The following is a 15,607-nucleotide window of genomic DNA, read 5'->3' on the forward strand; positions in this document are numbered from 1 at the left end:
CTGCCATATGTGACAAAATGGATGAGCCTGGAGGGTATTTATGGTGAGTAAAATAAGCCAGACCCAGAAGGACAACTACTACATGATCCCACTTATATGAAGAATCCAAAACAAACTATCTACCTGTCTTTGTTTTTTTTTAATGTTTATTTATTTTTGAGAGAAAGAGAGAGATGGAGTGAAAGCAGGGAAGGGGCAGAGAGAGAGAGAGACACAGAATCTGAAGCAGCCTCCAGGATCTGAGCTGTCAGCACAGACTCAACACGGGTCTCAAAGTCAGGAACCATGAGATCATGACCTGAGCCAAAGTCAGATGCTTAACTAACTGAGCCACCCAGGTGCTCCTCTACCTGTCTTTGAATGAGCTAGATATGAGTTCCACACAGCACCTAGCCCATTCAACTGACATTTATTCCTTCATTGAACAAATACTTACTAAACACCATTGTCATACTAATTACCAAGGACAGAGCAGTGAACAAAACAGGGGTACATATTAGAGCTTATAGATTTGAGGGGGGCAGGAAACAGGTGCAGAGATATTGTCAAGTGCATGCAAGGGTTACGATAAGCTCAGTGGGATTATGTCACTGAGGGACTGGGAATCATTCCAGAGAGAGGGTAAAGTCAATCCAGGTGGGTGGGTGGTAAGAGTTGGCTTGGTCAACAAGGGATGGAGGCAGAGGGAGGGCCAGATTGCCCAGCAGGGGGAAACTAAGGACTTAGCTTAGCAGTTAGAGAGACAGGAAGAAGAAGAGAACAAGAATGGCTACCATGTCCATGAGCCGTGTGCCATGATGGGGCTCAGAGTTCTAGAGGCAAGAGGGTCACTGGAGAGAAAGGCACCCGACAGCATCGACGAGCACTTGGGGAGCTTCTGCAGGGTTTAAGCAAATTGAGACGTGGTCATATCCACATTACTGATAGATGGTTCTGGCTGTCATTCGGAGTGCCTCGGGAAGGCTCACAATTGGGAGCTATTGCATCATTCTGATCCAAGATGGAGGAAGAGGGTAGTTGCTGAGGAAATGAAGAGAACTCGATGCTTCTGGAGATACTTCTAGAAGCAATATGAGGCGAAGGATTGGACGTGAGAAGTGAAGAGGAGAGAGAACAGGCAAGGAAAACACGTTTGAGTTGGAGAAACTGAGGAGCAACTGTACGGGGCTGGCCCGTGGGTGAGGGTGGTCACTGGAGCAGGAGCTCAGGAGAGGGCTGGGATGTAGATGCCGTCTGGGGTGGCACCAGGACGGGTTGCTATGGAAACAACGGACATGCCTGCCGTTGGGTCAGGAGTTTGTGCACGTGGAACAGAAGCCTTTGGACCGGCCCTGAGGAGCACTGGATGAAGTCACCAGCATGTAGACGGACAGCAGGGGAGAGAGACAGAGACCAAGCAGGTGCGCAAGTGATAGAGACGGAGCCGAGCATCTTCCGAGGCAAGCGCGGTCCACAGCAGCACAGGCTGCAGGGCAGGGAGCTGGGACAGGGACGGGCCAGGATTCGCCGGATTTAGCAGCTGCTGCGGGGCATGGCGGATGCCCAGTGACTGAGGGCTGGCAATGGAGGGGGGAATGGAAGCCATGGGTGTAGATGGCTTCTCCCCAAGTTCGGCTGTGAAGAACAGGGGGGGGGGGGGGGGTTCTGGGAATGACAACCTCTGAGAGGGGAGCTGGTGTGGTGGGGAGAGAGAGACACCTCCAGGGGGAGGTTAGGAAGCCTGGGCGTGAGCAAGGGGGCGGGGTCAGGGTGCAGAGAGAGCCTGGGAGGGGCGCGGGGGACACCGGAGAAGCGACAGCCAATGTCGATTCAGGGAGGCCCGCAACCCGAGCACCAGGGCAGCCGCCGGGACCAGCACGGACCCTGTGGCCTGCTCCCCGGCCCCATGGTCCGGAGCACATCTGCGGGACACTTGGCGTCAGCTAGAAGCAAGTTCCAGCAGGGCACGAGGGGCAAGGCTCCTGGCAGAGGAAGAGCGGGCACAGTTGTGGGTACACAGTGCACAAGAAGGGGGTCCCGAGGGCCGGGCAGGTGGGTGAGGGACGAGGGCACCGAAGGCGGCCCGGACAAGCCCAGGGCAGTGAACTCCCAGGAGCCTTCTGCATTTCCTCAGCCAAGGGCACCCGATGGGACCAAGGCGGGCTTCCGCATTTCCGGGGAGAAATCTCCGCGGCCAGAGAATCAGAGCTGCTCCCAACCCTCGAAGCCAGCACCACAGCACACATTTTCTTTGAGGACTTTGGTTTTATCACAAAATCCCGTGAGACTCTTGCACCTTGCTGGTGTCCGCTTCCTACAGCTGCCACCAAGGAGGTTCCACAATTGGGGGGGCTTAAGGCAGCAGAACTTTGCTCCGTCCCAGCTCCAGAGGACACGAGTCCAGGTGCGAGGCGTTGGTCCTTGCCGGTGTCTCGAGGGGAGAATCGGCTCCCTGCCTCTCTCCTGGCCTCGGGGGCTTGGGCTTGGGCAGTCGCGGGGTTAGTGTCAGACCCAGAGGACGCATGCATTCTCAAAGTCATTCACCCCTGCATTGGCATGAGTCACATCAAGCAGAAGCCTGCTGCCCTTACTTCTGAGACAAGGTGAGCGGAACAAGCAGGGCTCAGACCAGCTGGGCAGCGAGCCAGGGAGGCTCCCTCTGTGTGGTGACACTGCGTGACTTCCGAGGCACCGCTGGGATGGCAATTTCACCCTTCCATGCCAGGTTCATTACTGCTTCACCGTGAGTCCTCGCCGGAGACTCTGTCCTTCTGGATTTGATCTCCTCACCAGTGAAATGGGAAAGTAACACCCCACTAATCTCGCTCCTCCGGCCCGGGAGGCTGGTGCCTCAGGAGCTGAGATCTGAGCCATTAAGATGAACCTTGGTGGGTGGCTCAGTCGCTCTGGGCTCAGGCCATGATCTCACGGTTCATGGGATCGAGCCCCATGTCGGGCTCTGTACTGATGGCACAGAGCCTGCTTGGGATTCTCTCTCCCCTCTCCTTTTCTGCCCCTCTTCCATGCTCATGCTCACTCGCTCTCTCTCTTTCTCTCTCTCCCTTTCTCTCTCTCTTTCTGACTCTTTATCTCAAAATAAATAAATAAAAAGAAGGAGCCTCTGGAACAAATGCTTTGGGTGGGTCTGGTCTCATCTGAGACACGGCAGAGGAACTGGCATTTAGGAAAGAGCCTGACGCTAAGGTCAGAGCAGACGTTCACTGGCTGCATCATGTTCCAGAAGCAGCTACCAGGGGAGTGGGTGTGGCTCGCTCAGAGAGAGAGCAGGACGGGGGCCACCGGCTGGGGACACAGCTTTCTGGTTTGACGATCACTGACACTCAGCTCAAACCTAAGTCTCTGGTTCCCAGCTGCGGTGATGTGGCCTTCCAGGCTCCGCCACCAGTTAATGTGACATCTACCCACAATTCTCTGGCCTGCAGACGCTGATTCCTTCTCCAAACATCCACTTTGTAGATGGAGTCATTCCCACCCTAGAAAATCTTTAGCATCTCATGGTACTCACCGCTCCACAACCCAATGTTGGGCTAATGTTTCAACTTTATCTTTCACAACCTGTGCACAAAGATCCTTCCCTGTAGCCAACTAGCTAACTCGGGCCTGCCAAATGCAGTTGTGCAGGTTTCGCACTGCCCAAGGCTTGTGCTGATACCTGTTCACTATTACATCCCCTCCCATCACCACCCACGTCCACCCACAGCCACCAACGATGCCTGTGCCTTTCTTGTTGCAACGTGGATTTGTTGGAATTTTGTGTTGTGGTTTCACAGATATTTTTAAATTTACAGTAAAAAAAAAAAATAACAAATTCCTCTATAGTTTCTTGCTGAGAATTAAAAAATATTTATGATATTTGGTTTTTAAAGTTTTTTTATTTTTTCTTTTTTTTTAATGGTTTTGAGAGAAAGAGACAGAGCACAAGCAGGGGAGGGGCGGAGAGAGGAGGAGACACAGAATCTGAAGCGGGCTCCAGGCTCTGAGCTGTCAGCACAGAGTCCGATGCGGGGCTCAAATTCATGAACCTCACTCGAGATCATGACCTGAGCCCAAGTTGGATGTTTAACTGACAGAGCCACCCAGGCACCCCTCATATTTGCTTTGATGTTTAGTAAGAAGAACAAAATACGCCAAGTGGAGCCGAAGTCTGCTCCTTACCAACTCCAACTCCTTTCTTTTGCTTCCCTCCCCGGAAGCAAGCCCTGTTGTGAGTTGGGTGGGCATTTTTCCAACAGGTCTTAATGCCTTCCAATGATGAGCCTGCGTACCCGATATTGGATCTGTCCGGGATCCGTTGCACACAGCAGCCAGCCCTCCGGCTAGGTGAGGCAAGAAATAAACGTAAAGCGTACAGGCTGTTCTCACCAGATTCGGGACGCAAGCTTGAGAACACATCAGATCCTGAGCCGCCCTGCTGGGGGCACGTGTGGCTCCGCCACAAGGAGCAAATCCTGACTCGGGCCCTGACCCCCCGCTAGAGCCTCTGAAAAGGCCGTCCCAGAGCCTAGACCCATGTACCTCCACCCCGCCCACAAGAGGCATGATGCAGGCAGCTTCTGATGCAGCATCCGAGGCGGTGATGGCAGGACGGGCCACTCGGAAGGGCTGACTCCAAGCCCCACAGGAGGCCACGGAACGGAACGAAGAATCACAGCTCCAGGGGGTTTTGTTCGGTAAATCCTATTAAAGATAAAGGTAAGCTCTTCTCTTCCTCGGCGCTGCCTGCGGAGGTGGCAGGCATCTGTTACTCGGTATCATGGCCGCCCTCAGACCTCTGGTGAAGCCCAAGATCGTTAAAAAGAGGACCAAGAAGTTCAGCCGGCACCAGTCAGACCAATATGTCAAAATTAAGCATAACTGGCGGAAACCCAGAGGTATTGACAATAGGGTGTGCAGAAGATTCAAGGGGCAGATCTTGATGCCCAACATTGGTTATGGGAGCAACAAGAAAACAAAGCACATGCTGCCCAGTGGCTTCCAGAAGTTCCTCGTCCACAACGTCAAGGAGCTTGAAGTGCTGCTGATGTGCAACAAATCTTACTGTGCAGAGATTGCTCACAATGTCTCCTCCAAGAACCGTAAAGCCATTGTGGAGAGAGCAGCCCAACTGGCCATCAGAGTCACGAATCCCAATGCCAGGCTGTGCAGCGAAGAAAATGAATAGACCGTTCATGTGCACATCATATTTGTGTTAATAAAACCATAAAACTACAAAAAAATAAAATAAAATAAAGGTAAGAAGGAAGTGTGCGGCCCACGCCCTGCAAAGGCTCGTGACCCAGGGCGTTCCAACATCTCAAACCCGACAGAGCTGGAACTAATGAAATGCACAGCTGTGCACCCGACTTTCTGCAGCACGTCTACACTGGCACCGGAGACGCTTTGCAGCCAGAGTCACTTATACGCGTACGTTTGTTGCACTTCGTCAAATGCCACAGCAACACACCAGCATCAAAGACGGGGGACTGAGGGCTGTGTCTTTCCCAGGCGTGCCAGGAATCCAAATCCCAGTCATTTTTCCCTCCTCCTAGGGGCACACAGACTTCTGAGCAGACAGATGTCTCCACAGGACAAATGTGAAATAATCTACCGTATCAGAGGGAACGGTAACCTGTGGCCGGATAGAAGCCGATCTTTGGAACAAGTTTGGTCCATCAGACACTAAGATTTGGCCGCCCATCTGTGGCTTGCTAATTGGTAAGTGTGCGTTTCTTCCGCGGGAGCGGGATGTAATTAGAGGGAATAGCTGTCTCTTTAGATACGTTCTGGGAAGTGGCAGAAACCCAGGAAAAGCCTTTGGAGGGGGGCATCTTACAACATGCCAAGGACTCAGCCAAATCACAGCCCCAAGACATATTCGATAAGAGATGCGAGCGTCAAAAACTGCCATTTACGTTGGCAAAACGTCCTCCAGAAGCGCAAATAATGAAGGGAGGACCCCGTGCAGGCTCGCTAACTGGGGCAGGGGCTCGCCTTCCTCCTGGACAGTAACTGGGCGGGAGGGCTTCCTGCTGGCGCCGCTCTTCCCCCTCAAGTGTTCAGCTCACCGGCTCCGCCCAGATCTGGGCGGGGATTCAAGGCCACCCCTCTTCCCAGCAGCAGAGGGGCTCTGTGCTCAGAGGGCATTAGGATGCGAAGAAAGTCGTTTGCAAAAGTAACACCTGCTTCTTCCCAGGATGGCCAGCGACCCCAGAGAGCCTCACGTTGTCCCCGTCAACTTTAGGGACTAAGTACCCGCTATTCTTGCCCTCTTCTTCCCTCTGAAACTAGCAGAACCCGCAGCTTCAGGACACGTGTCCTTCCCATTTCGTCTGGACTGGGATGAAACATTCACAACATAAAATTTACCATCTGAACTGCTTTAAGTGCACAGCGAGGTAGCGTTGGGGAACTCATGCTGTCGCGAATTGTCCGTCACCACCGTCCCCATCCAGAGCCTTTCCGTCTTCCCCAACTGGACTCTTTCCTCATGAAACATTGGTTCCCAATCCTCAGCCTCCAGCCCCCAGCCCCTCCGATTTTACTTCCTGTCTCTGGGGATCTGACACTTCCAGATGCCTCATCCACGTGGAATTACACGGTCGTCATTGCTCGTGACTGGCTGAGCCACTCAGTACAATGTCTTCAAGCTCAAGGTTCATTCACGTTGTGGCAGGTGTCAGAATTCCCTTCCCTTTTAAGGCTGCGTAATTCTCCATTATAGGTCCACACCGCAGTTTGTTCATCCATCCCTTCACTGCTGTGTATCTGTTGTGTCGATAAGTAAGTCCAATGGAAAGAGAAAATAAAATGAGATTGTTGGATCACACACACACGTGCAAGAAGCAAAAATGGCCTCCGTCCTTTATTTTGGACCAGGTTTGAGCCTACACGGAAGGAAAATCCCCTACCCGTATCCACAATTATCTCTTCCATCTGTCTGCGGCTGACGCCAAAGGCATCGCTGAAGAAAATTATCTTTCTGTCCCTGATGCGCCTGGGACTAAGGAACACATTGAAGTATATGGTCTTCTGGACGGTGGCACAGAGCTTCAGCTCCAGGGCCATCTGCGACTGTGTCTGAGACGGGGAAACTGATGACACGCGAGATCCGACGGCGGAGACGGAAGGGAGGATGGGGGGGAGTTCTTGGTCACGGAGCTCTTCTTAGGAGAAGAGAACTTACTGGAGACCCGTGCCAACGCAGCACAGGGGCGCGGGCTCCTCCGAGACTGCGTCTCCCGGGAAGGCGGGGAATGAAGGTGCCAGAGAAAGAAGGGTGGTGGGTAATGTCCGTCTCTGAGAAGCCAGGGGTGGGGTGGGGGCACAGTGTATAAGCCCCTCCTTACTTCGTCCCCCATACCCTCCCATGGAAAGACCCAGCAACGGAGCCACAAATAAATTTCCACCCAGAAAATCTCAGAGTCTCCAAGGAAATATGGCAACATGGTACGAGTGTTTGATGTACATTTTAACTTACATCAGAATAAAACGTAAATAGTTGTAAAGTAATACATTCCGTTATCAACTCATATATATCATTTTCTTATCTATAAAATGGGAAGGGGGGTACATTATGGGTATTTGTAATTCTGGAGTGCATTTTAGCATTTCCAGCTGAGCCCATATCCCCCGATGCCTTTCCTCCACACCCCTCCTCCCCCAATCCCGCAGTCCCTTCCTCACATTTACACCTCAAGTTCAAGGTCGCCCCTCAGAGAGTACTTCCTCAACCAGCCCAGTGTACTCTGCGCAGCACTGATCATGACCTAATATCTTCTTGTATTTTAGTTTATCTACTTCCTTCTAGAATGTGCTGCCCGCGAGCACAAGCCTCTTGCCTCCCTTTACCGCTGGCCCCCTCCGCACCAGAATGGTGCCAACACTCAGAAAATATTGGACATAGTCCAGCAATTTTCCAGAAGGGCCGAGCGCCGCTGCAGACGGGTGATTTCCCCATGACTCAGCCCGACAGCGTTTCCTGTAGCGAGCGGAGCTGGCAGGAGCACATGATCAGCGTCAGTGCATTGCCCCTCGGAGATGAACTCACCCTTCTGTGAATTCTGTTCTGGCCCGTCTGCTGGATGCCTTCAAGCATCTCCTTCCAGTGAGCGCTGTGTTAAGCTTTCTCAGCAGAGGGCGCCGGAGGGACACGGAGAAGGAAGCGGCTTTCTGCTGCTTGCAGTGTCCAAGTGGTCCTGGCACTGTGAGGAGGCTGCCACCCCCGGGGCAGGGACCCGTGCCCCTGGGGGTGACCTACAGCTTACCCAGCAGCTCCGGCGGCTCTGGCCTGGGCACACCAGCAAACTTCCTGCTGCCCAGTGGCTGAACCGCACCTTCTCCCGCCAGATCTGAACTCCCGCGTCCGCCCTTCTGTGGTGTTTCCTTGTGACTTACTCTCTTACCATGGGCCACTGTTCTTTATATTAAATTCGCCCTGTTTTGCCCACCATGTGGCTTCTATCGTTTCGCCGGACTCAGATTTCTAACCACAAAGGTCCTGCCCAAAAGCCCTGCTCAGGGAACATTGAGTCGTTCTCTGTCGAGAAGGAGCACTCATTTGGCCTCAGCACAGAGCAGCTGACCCCACACTGGCCCACACATCAGCGGTAAGAGACAGTGAGTGGCCTGATGAACGAATGTCAATCAACGAAATTAATCTCTGTTCCCAGCATTTGGTGGCGAATACAAAAATCAGCCTATTTTTTTTTTAATTTGGAGGAGGAGGGGCAGAGGGAGAGAGAGAGAATCTTGAGCAGGCTCTATGCCCACCTCCACACCTCCAGTGGGGCTTTGGCCCACAGCCCTGGGATCACGACCTGAGCCGAGATCAAGAGTCAGACACCCAACTGACTGAGCCCTCCAGGTGCCCCTATCAGCCTGTCTTTAAAAACAGACTAGCAGTGAGAAGAGCTAACCCTTAGGGGCGAGGGGGAGGTGACTACCTACCAGACTCCCCCCTAGGACCTTAGTTATATTAACTAATTTAATCACCATAGCAATCCAAGGATGTGGGTTATTTTATCTGCTCCACTGTCTAGATGATAAAACAGAGACCCCGAGAGGTCCCGTAACTAGATCCAGGTCAACAGATGGCGCATGGCAGATCTGGGGTTTGCACGCAAGCTGTTGGACTTAAGAAGCCGCATTCTTCATCATTTATGTAGAATTAAAATAAGTACTCGTAAAACAAGAGTATATCTTTCTATTTTTTTCCCACCTGGAACTTTTTTTTTTATTCTTCTGTTAAATATAGTTTATTGTCAGGTTGGTTTCCATATAACACCCAGTGCTCATCCCCACAAGTGCCCCCCTCCATGCCCATCACCCCCTTTCCCCTCTCCCCCTCCCCCATCAACCCTCAGTGTGTTCCCAGTATTTAAGAGTCTCTTATGGTTTGCCTCCCTCCCTCAACTTAACAATTTTCTCCCTCCCCTTCCCTATAGTCTTTTGTTAAGTTTCTCCTGATTCACATGAGTGAAAACATATGGTTTCTGTCCTTCTCTGCCTGACTTATTTCACAGCATAATACCCTCGAGTTCCATCCACGTTGCAACAAATGGCCAGATTTCATTCTTTCTCATTGCCATGTAGTACTCCATTGTATATATACAAAAAACTATCCATAGAACTCCCCTAGGACCCAGCAATAGCACTGCTAGGAATTTACCCAAGGGATACAGAAGTGCTGATACATAGGGGCACATGGACCCCAATGTTTATAGCAACACTTTCAACAATAGCCAAATCATGGAAAGAGCCTAAACGTCCATCATCTGATGAATGGATCAAGAAGCAGTGGTTTAAATACACAAGAATATACCTTTTTGAAAGATCACCTTCAATTAAATATTCCCATTAAGCATATCGCTTGAATAGGATTGCATAAGGAGAAAGGGCAAATGGAGATAGGGGAAGAGGACAGAAAAGAACACATTGACAAATAAACAACACAGTAGGAGAAGGGGTGTTCGAACACGTGTACACAGTCATGACGCATGCAGGGATGGCCTGACCCGCCCAACACTATGCTGTGGGTCGGCGTACAACAAATGCCTTAGGTTCAAGATGGCGGTGACGGGGATGGTGCGTGTTTTACCACAACCCAGAGACGATGTGGTGGGAAGCAGGCTGGCCTTGACGAAGTATTGCAGAACATCTCTTTGCTAATAAAAACAGAGCCACTAGAATGTGAGCTCTGCGTGGGCGGGGAATTATCCAGTATAGAGCCTGGCACACAATATTGAGACTTGGGACCTCATCAAGCTAAAAAGCTTCTGCACTGCAAAGGAAACAATCAAGAAAACTAATAGGCAACCAACAGAATGGGAAAAGATAGTTGCAAATGGCATGTTGGATAAAGGGCTAGTATCCAAAATCTACAAGGAACTCACCAAACTCCATACCCACAAAACGAATCATCCAGTGAAGAAATGGGCAGAAGACATAAACAGACACTTCTCTAAAGAGAACATCCACATGCTCAGCGTCACTCATCATCAGGGAAATACAAATCAAAACCACACTGAGATATCACCTCACACCAGTCAGAGTGGCTAAAATGAACAAATCAAGAGACTATAGATACTGGCGAGGGTGTGGAGAGACGGGCACCCTCCTACACTGTTGGTGGCAATGTAAACTGGTGCAGCCGCTCTGGAAAACAGTGTGGAGGTTCCTCAAAAAACTATCAATAGAACTCCCCTAGGACCCAGCAATAGCACTGCTAGGGATTTACCCAAGGGATACAGAAGTGCTGATGCATAGGAGCACATGTACCCCAGTGTTCATAGAGGCACTTTCAACAATAGCCAAAACATGGAAAGAGCCTAAATGTCCATCACCTGATGAATGGATCAAGAGGTGGTATATTTACACAATGGAATACTACATGGCAATGAGAAAGAATGAAATCTGGCCATTTGTAGCAACATGGATGGACCTCGAGGGTGTCATGCTAAGTGAAATAAGTCAGGTGGAGGACAGATACCATATGTTTTCACTCATAGGTCTAACGGGAGAAACTTAACAGAGGACCAGAGGGAGGGGAAGGGGGGAAAAAGAGTTAGGGAAAGGGAGGGAGGCAAAGCATGAGAGACTCTTGAATACTGAGGACAAACTGAGGGCTGAAGAGGGAGGGGGAGAGGGGAAAGGGGGTGATGGTCATGGAGGAGGGCACTTGTTGGGATGAGCACTGGGTATTATATGGAAACCAACTTGACAATAAACTATAAATAAAAAAGAGAGAGAGGGGGGCGCCTGGGTGGCTCAGTCGGTTGAGCGTCCAGCTTTAGCTCAGGTCATGATCTCACGGTTCTTGGGTTCGAGCCTCATGTCGGGCTCTGCGCTGACAGCTAGCTCAGAGCCTGGAGCCTGTCTTCAGAATCTGTGTCTCCCTCTCTCTCTGACCCTCCGCTGCTCACGCTGTCTCTCTCTCTCTCTTAAAAAGAAATAAAACATTAAAAATTAAAAAAAAAAGAGAGAGAGAGAGAGAGACTTACTCTTTAGCAAACGAATGAACTAGTGAACCAGGAGCAGCTCTCCTCCTGGAGTTCACGCTTGGCCCGGTGGTTGAAGACTCGCGGGAAGGTGCACTCTCCGAGAGCGTGTGGACGCAGCTGTCCAAGTGCACAGGGACAGAAGTATACTTGAGTCACCCAACTGAGACAGGTCTCTTGCTTTTTCAAATTTCAAAATTAAATCTCTTCAAGACCACATGTTTTTACATTCCGTTTAGGAGCAAGCCCACCAGGTGTTGGAATAAGCTGTTTCCCATTTGTTTCCAGCCCTTCGGAGGGTACCCAATACTTCACACCAAATCAATGTAAGGAATTGATTTTAAATGCTAACAAGACATTTGCATAAATCAAACAAAGATGATCATCTTAGAAATAGCTCTGTGTGCTCTGTACGTGAGCCCTAGGACCTGCCCAGCACCTGATTGCAGGAGCAGGCACTCAGTTAATACGTTGTCCCCATAACGTGTCCTTAATAAAATCTTCAGTGGGACATTTACAAGTCAAGCACATGGGAGTGTTAAAATCACCGTCCACAGTCGAAGCTCATGACAAGCTTTCTAAAGTTAGTGCCACATCAGCCCAGCAAGCCACAGCTGGCACGAATTTTGTCTGCGTGACCTGATGGGAAATATTCCCCACTTCTCTTTCCTGTTTTCAGTTATGTCAGAAAAGATCAACTTCCAATATACCGAGAGGTCTTTTCTAGCTTTTCCAAGCGGCAGTTTGAATCATAGGGATGACATTCCGTACCTGCTGAACATCTGGTCTGATATCAGTTTTTGGGGATGAGAAGTAACACAGTGACCTCAGCCAGGGTCCCCATCTTGAGCATCAGCAATGCTATCTAACAGCTCCCTTTAAAACACATGCAGTGCATTGGGGCACCCGGGTGGCTCAGTCAGTTAAGCATCCAACTTTGGCTTGTGGTTTGTGGGTTCAAGCCCATGTCCAGCTCTGTGCCGACCACTCAGAGCCTGGTGTCTGCTTCAGATTCTGTGTCTTCCTCTCTCTCTGCTCCTCCCCCACTCACACTCTGTCTGTCTCTCTTTCTCTCAAAAATAAATAAACATTTTTTAAAAGTCTGTTGAACACATATGCATAAGGCACTGAATTAGTTTCCCATTGTTGCTGTAAAAAGGGATCACAACTTTGTGGTTCAGAACAATGCAAATTTACTCCTAAGGTCCCAGGAGTCAGAAGTCTAAGATCAGGGGCCCCTGGGTGGCTCAGTCGGTTAAATGTCCCTCTTGATATCGACTCAGGTCATGATCTCACGGTTGGTAAGTTCAAGCCCCATGTCAGGCTCTGTGCTAACAGTGCAAAGCCTGCTTGGGATTCTCTGTCTCCCTCTCTCTGCTCCTCCCCTGCTCAACATCTCTGTTTCTCTCTCAGAAATAAATAAATAAACCTAAAAAAATTTTAAGTAAATATGAAATAGAACAAATGTTATAATTATAGTCAGACTCAAAGCAAAAACATGAGCATAATGATGGACCATATGAGGAATCTCAATAGACAAGAGGAAGCTATTTTAGAAAAGAACACAGTGGAAATTTTAGAACAGAAAAATACAGTGTGTAAAATGAAATACTCACTGGCTGGATCTGGCTGAAGAAAATTGAAGAGGGCCTCTGTGGCCTAAAGGGATCTAATACACAAATAATTGGAGTCTCTGAAGAAGAGAAAAGAGATATTAGAGCATAAAAGTTTTTTGAAGAAATAGTGGCCAAATTCTCAGCCATAAAAAAGAATGAGATCTTGCCATTTGGAATGGAAATGGACCTAGAAGGGATGGCACTAAGGCGAATCAGTCAGTCAGCGAAAGAGAAATACCAGATGGTTTTGCTCATATGTGGAATTTAAGAAACAAACAACCAAAGAGACAGACCAAAAAACAGACCCTTAGGGGCACCTGGCTAGCAGAGTAGGTGGAATGTGTGAGCCTTAATCTTGAGGTTGTGAGTTCAACCCATGTTGGGCATAAAGATTACTTAAAAAACAAAATCTTACCAAAAAAACCCCCAGACTCTTAACTACAGTGTAGTCATTGGTGGTTAGCAGAGCGGGGGAGGGGACAGGTAAAATAGATAAAAGGAATTAAAGGTACATTTACCATGATGAGCACTGAGTAACGCACAGAACTGCTGAATAACATTGTACACATGGAAGTTACATGCACTGCATGTTAACTACACTTCAATGAGAACAAAAAAAGAAAAAGACAGTAAATAATTGCCTGAATATTTAACCCACAAACCTTCAGAGAGAATAAACACGAAGATCCACCCCAAAGGTGCATGGTCTCAAATCACTGACAACTCGTGATAAATAGATCATTTTAAAAGCAGCCAGAGAGGGGCCCCCCAGACGGCTCAGTAGGTTGAACATCAACTCTTGATTTCAACTCAAGTCATGATCTCAGGGTTCCTAGGATGAAGTCCATGCATCAGGCTCTGTGCTGACAGCATGGAGCCTGCTTGGGATTCTCTCTCCCTCTCTCTCTGCCCCTCCCCTGCTTGCATGCTTGCTCTTGCTCTCTCTCTCTCACTCTCTCTCTCAAAATAAATAAATAACCTTCAAAAAGTAATAATAAATAAAAGCATCCAGAAAAAAAGTGATCCAGCACCTAAGGGGAAGCAGTGATAAGATATATGAACAGTCTTTCTTTCTCATCCCAAGAAAAGGAGGCCATTTGTTAATGGAATAACATCTTTTAAAAGCGCAGGAAAAGAATCCGTCGACCTAGGATTGCACATCCAGAGAAAATATCATTAAGAAAAGTGAAATAAGAGCCCGTTCAGCCACCAAACAGAAGCTGAGAGAGTGGGTCACCAGCACCTCTGTACACATAGAAATATTACGCAAGTTTTTCAGAGAATGAAATGGTGGAAACAGATGTGCTTGGAGGAAGACGGAATTCCAGAAACGGAAAAGTGAGTCAAAAATGAGGGTAGATCGGGGCGCCCGGGTGACTCAGTCAGTTAAGCGTCAACTCTTGATTTCAGCTCAGGTCACGTTCTCACGGTCTGTGGATGGAGCTCTGTGTCAGGCTCCATGCTGACAGTGCAGAGCCTGGTTGGGATTCTGTGCCTCCGTCTCTCTCTGCCCCTCCCCCCACTCAGGCCATCTCCCTCTCTCTCAAAATAAATAAAGAAACTTAAAATTTTTTAAATAAATGCTTTAAAAAGATGAGGGTAGGTATAGAATTTTTTCCTTTTTAAGAAAATAGTATCTGTCAGAGCTAATGAACTGTGAAAAGCAACAGTTCTAACTGTGGGGTTGTAATGTTTGAAGAAGTAAAATGTACGGAGTAAATACCAGCAGCTACAGTGGAGGAGGAATTACCCGTTGGAAGGTGTTTATTGTAAACTCTGAGCAACGACCAAGAAGAAAGGAGGCTGGCAGTTAATGTGAGGCGTCAAGGTCAAGTCAGCAACAGAGCCCGCACAGCAGGAGAAGGCCACCCTGGGTGGGCTGGCTTCTGCAGACTTTTGTATATAACAAAGCATTTTCAAAGCGGGTACATAAGCCAAGTCTTCAAGGAAAAGGTGGCCAGGGCCCGGTGACGGGAATGGGGACAGCTCCAGGCAGAAGGAACAGCATGTGCAAAGCTGAGAGAGCAAGACTCCCACGGGAGGAAGGAAGAGGGCCTCACCCACCACAGACACCAGGCCACCAGCTGGAGGACAGAATGTGGGGGAAAGCATTCATTCATGTGGGAAAATGTGCACATTTTGAGGGTGCCTGGCTGGCTTCATTGGTGGAGCGAGTCCCTCTTGATCTCAGGGTTGTGAGTTCAAGCCCCACGTTGGGGGAAGAGTTTACTTACAAATAAAAGTTAAAAATGTGCGTATACTGCATCAGACACAACCAATGTGTGCAGAAACTGCGGAGAAACATCTACCTGTGGGTCAAGGAAAGCTTCTCAGAGCAAATGATGCTCTGAGTTGGGAAGGATGAGGAGGAGTCAGACAGAGGCAGGGAAGGAGGAGTGGGGGAGGGGCATTCCAAGCAGAAGGAACAGGAGCTGGGCAGAAACGACACCAGGAACAGCCCACTCCTACGGAATGATATGTGGGATGGAGGTGGGGGTCAGTATCCAAAAAGAAGAC

General features: G+C 49.4%; 1 long non-coding RNA gene and 1 pseudogene across 3 annotated transcripts; both read left to right on the top strand.

Moving 5' to 3' along the window:
• The first annotated feature begins 1,314 nt into the window (after positions 1 to 1,314).
• On the top strand, positions 1,315 to 8,425 carry LOC115292570. Of its 3 annotated transcripts, none has more exons than XR_003909034.1 (3): positions 1,315 to 1,400; positions 5,529 to 5,694; positions 7,768 to 8,425. It is a non-coding gene; the product is annotated as an uncharacterized LOC115292570 (long non-coding RNA). The 3 variants fall into 3 exon arrangements; XR_003909036.1 differs by lacking the exon at positions 7,768 to 8,425 and adding an exon at positions 6,268 to 6,805; XR_003909035.1 differs by lacking the exon at positions 7,768 to 8,425 and adding an exon at positions 6,271 to 6,805.
• On the top strand, positions 4,719 to 5,161 carry LOC115292569 (annotated as a pseudogene).
• Positions 8,426 to 15,607: the final 7,182 nt, after the last annotated feature.

The sequence above is a fragment of the Suricata suricatta genome, chromosome 5, assembly GCF_006229205.1.
Source record: "Suricata suricatta isolate VVHF042 chromosome 5, meerkat_22Aug2017_6uvM2_HiC, whole genome shotgun sequence".
Lineage (NCBI taxonomy): Eukaryota > Metazoa > Chordata > Mammalia > Carnivora > Herpestidae > Suricata > Suricata suricatta.